The following is a 4,572-nucleotide window of genomic DNA, read 5'->3' as shown; positions in this document are numbered from 1 at the left end:
GTGAGAAACGGGGTTTATATGACGTGATTCGGACCCTCGGTTGGAAAAATAGAAACTTTTAAGTGTTCTTGAGGATTTCATTGATTTTGATGCTAAATCCGTAGTTTTAAGTGTTATTTTAGCGATTTAATCGCACGAGCAAGTCAGTATGATATTTTTAGACTTGTGTGCATGTTTGGTTTGGAGTCCCGAGGACTTGGGTGAGTTTCGGATAGGCTACGGGGTGATTCAGACTTAGAAATTTCTGTTGTTTTTGCTGTTGCTGGTGCACAGGAATTTTGTGCTTCGCGATCACGAAGCCTCTCTGGTGATCGCGAAGTGTAAACCAGGATGGGGAGGGATTTCTTCTACGTAAACGCGAGGCTTCGGTCACGAATGCGGAGCACTGGGGGGTTAGCTCTTCGCGAACACGACTGACCTTACGCGAACGCGTAGTGTATTGGAGGTGGGATAGGGAAATCATTGAGTTGCTCTTCGTGAACGCGGTCCCAGGCCCGCGAACGTGATGGTCAGGGGGGACAGACCATTGCGAACGCGGTCCCAGGCCCGCTAACGTGATGGTCAGGGGGGACAGACTATCGCGAACGCGAGCAGCTCTTCGCGAACGTGGAGGCCCTTCTGGCCGCAATGCATCGCGAACGCGACACGTCTATCGCTAACGCGAAGAAGACCTGTCCTATGTTTTAAAAACAGAATCAAAAACGGGAATTGGCCATTCTCTCATATTTTCAAAACTAAGAAGGCTTAGAGGCGATTTTCAAGGGACAAATTCTTCCACAAAATGTTGGTAAATAATTCTAAACTATTTTCTTCCAATTACTCATTATTTTTCATCAATTTTCAACCTAAAATCTAGGGTTTTCATGGTAGAAATTGGGGGTTTGGGTAGAATTAGGAATTTTTGTATAATTAGAATTTAGACCTCGATTTGGGGTCAGATTTCGAAACTAATTACATATTTGGGCTCGGGGGTGAATGGATAAACGGATTTTGGTCCGAACCTCGAGTTTGGACCAAGCGGGCCCGGGGTCGGTTTTAACCTTTTTTGGAAAAATATGGGAAATCTGTAATTAGTCATTAGAGTTGTTTCCTTTAGCGATAATTGATGTTATTAAGTTGATATTGACTAGATACGAGTAGTTCGGAGGTGGAAAATAGAGGAAAAGCGATAATTGAGCGTTGAGTTGGCCGCCGGATTGAGGTATGTATTTGGTCTAACTTCGACTTGAGGGATTAGGAATCCCCGACTTAATTGCTATGTGAAATTTTATGTGTGTGGCGTATAAGTGAGGTGACGAGTACCTATGCGCCGTCAAATTATTTATTTAGCATGTTCCCCTCCCTGTTCCTAATATATATTTCTTTCCTGCCTTAACTGCTATATGCTTATTGGTGCTTCCATATTAAAGTGCTTCTTATTAGATGTTGTTTTCTTTATTGAAGGTATTAATTGTCTCGTAGTGCATGGTATCACGTTATTAGTTTAAGTTGGTTTATCGGTGTTTCATGGTACATTTTGGTTGGGCTCGCTGTGTAGCATTAATTGATGAAGTTTCATAATTGTTTAGATTTCCGTTTGCATTGGTTTGAGGCATAAATGTTGTGGAGGGTTTTGAGCTAAATTGTGAAATACTTGTTCTTATGGTGTGACTGGTGATTGTCTGGTGAGATCGGGTTGCGTGCCGCAACAAGGAGTAATAAGGGTGGACAGGTGGGATCGGGTTGCGCGCCGCAACAGAAGGAATAAGGGTGATATATTGAGAAGTAATAAGGGTGGACTGATGATATCAGGTTGCACGCCGCAACAGGAGTAATAAGGGTGAATGTTCATGTTGTTACTGATTATATACTGGGATCGGGATGCGCGCTGCATCATTTTGTTGTTTACGATATTCAACTTCTACTGTGATTTTATTCTGTAGCATTGAAATTCTCTTAAGGATTGATTATAGCTAAGTATTGGCAAGATAACTGGGTTCCGTATTTACTTTTTGCAAGTTACTGTTTCATTTTGTTTCGTACCTCCTGTTTGCTTTATTATAAACTGTATGCAGGTTATATTATAAATGCCCCGTTGTAGCCTCGTCACTATCTAATCGAGGTTAGGCTCGGCACTTATCATTATATGGGGTCGGTTGTACTGATATTGCACTCTGCACTTTCTGTGCAGATTTTGGAGCAGATTGTGGCTGATCGAGAGGTCGGTTTCAGACATTCGTCCCGGAGACCCAAGGTAGTCCTGCAGGCGTCCGCAGGCCCTGACGTCCCCTCATATGTTCTACATTTCTGTTTTATTTTCTTTCGAGACAGATGTAGTTTTCTTTCAGACCAATATTTGTAGCTATTTATAGAATGTTCGTGGATTGTGACACCAGTTCTGGGTGGTAGTAATAGTTTCAAGGTTAAGCAATATTTATTTAATTCCGCATTTGCTATCACCTGATTTAAACTGTTTACTTATATTCACTTAATTGTAAAAGAAAACGGTTAACTAAATTCTAACATTGGTTTGCCTAGCGAGTATGATGTTAGGCGCCATCACGATCCCGACGGTTGAGAATTTGGGTCGTGACAAATGGATAATAAAAATGGATTACAAAAAAAAAAAAGGTTAAAAAAAGAAGACTAACCAATGAAAATAAGATGTAATCTGCATCTTTTCCCAGTCCCCCACTCCCCCATTTCACTCACGACTCACCACCACTCCCTCACACACACGATCTTGCGCGCACACACACACGATCTTGCACACACCTATCTATATATCTAATACCCACACTTCACAAAAAAAGAGGAGAAAGGAAGGAATGAAATTGAGAGGAAGATTTTCAAGAGGGAGGTCTAGGAACAGAAGAAAACAACGTGAAAAAGAGAGGAAGGTAAAAAAAAAAAAAAAAAAAAATCTGATTATAAAAAATTTCAGCAATTAGGAGAAAAATAACACTTTTCTTTTAGAGTAAAAAATGGGCCTGAAGAGATAGTTATTCAGTGGAGTTGCTCTATTTAGAGTCAAAAATCGAAGTGTCCTTCGTGGTTTAACTTCGTGGGTTCAACTCAGGATATTTTTTTGTTGTGAAATCTTACAAAAGGTAACACTCAATCTCTTTTGTTAGTTTAATATAATGTATAACTGAATGTATGATGTTAGTTTATTTAAATTCAGTTATTCTTTTGCTTTCTTTTGTATTTTAGATGGCGTCGGTTTCTTCTTGTTATTTATATATGTATATGTATGTTTGGAATTTAAAGAATCGAACTAATCTGAAAGTTGCTCTTAACTTTTAATCTTTAGTTCTAATCTATTCTTTTGCCATAATTTCACGTTCAATCCCCGCGGCATGTTGATCGAGTTTGCGTAACCGGGGATTTGGATGTTGCTTCCCTTGAGATAATTTGCATAAACTTGATCAATAAGAATCTTATTTCTTATCTTTATATTTTGACTTTCTTCTAGTAAATATAATTTCATTAGTTTGTCGGATTATTTATCGGAATTGCTTTAGAGTGATGTTAGCCATTTTAATTCAGTTTGGGGACATAGATATTATTTATTTCACCATAAGAAAAATAGTTAAAGAATCCCTTAAGTTTTCTTTTATTTACTTCATTCTAAGAAACTCTACTACGTTGCTTCCTCGGACCTCTATGTGCGTTAGAATTTTTTGTTAATATAGTATAAAGGTATGATTTCGGCTTTGCTCTAACAATAGGCAAGTCTGCAGAATCAACTTAACGGAATTTTTCATGGCTTCTTTCAAAGCTTTAATTCACCTTTTGCTTTAAATAATAATTATAAATATGTTTATTTTTTGTAGTTTGAATATTTCTCTTACATTGCTGATGATGTTGCATTACTGAGTCATTAGTAGTTAGGTTGTATGGATTTAAATTAATAAACCAAATAGTGGGTAAAAAACAAAAACTACATTCAAAGTTAATGAAGCTATAAGCTGGCTCATTTATTTATTTTTTGTAAAATAAATATTATACATTAACTCCAAAATATTAAGCCAAATTATAAGAATATACAATTAAATATCTTGAATATTAAAGAGACAAAATAATTAAATATTCTAAATACGCTATTAGCCCATGTGTTCATACCCAAACCTTGGATTGATGTGCTTAAATAATAAACGGATCATGTGCGCTTCCCGCGTCTTGATACCTTTCAATGTAAAATAATTATGTTTTAACCATGTGTACATTCCCGTACTTTGGTTTAACATCCAACTTCAAAGAAGAATACCTTGTATGCGTATTGCATCTTGTTGAACGCAATTAATAAAATATAATAATTAATTAAGCGGTAATAAATAAGCCATAATCAATAAAATACAAGAATAGCTAAAAATTGATTTAAGTCGTACATTAGTCAATAAAGCAACTGTGCTAGAACTACGGGACTCGAGGGGTGCCTTACACCTTTCCCTCGGTCAACAGAATTCCTTACTCAATCTTCTGTTTTCATAGACCATAAAGTAGGAGTCAAATCTTCCTTTTGATAAGGGATTCAATAAAAGGTGACTTGGAACACCAAAACTCAATTTCAAGTGGCGACTCTAAATAATA

The sequence above is a fragment of the Nicotiana tomentosiformis genome, chromosome 3, assembly GCF_000390325.3.
Source record: "Nicotiana tomentosiformis chromosome 3, ASM39032v3, whole genome shotgun sequence".
NCBI lineage: Eukaryota > Viridiplantae > Streptophyta > Magnoliopsida > Solanales > Solanaceae > Nicotiana > Nicotiana tomentosiformis.
The sequence above is the reverse complement of the archived record's forward strand: the minus strand, read 5'-3'. Positions refer to the sequence as shown.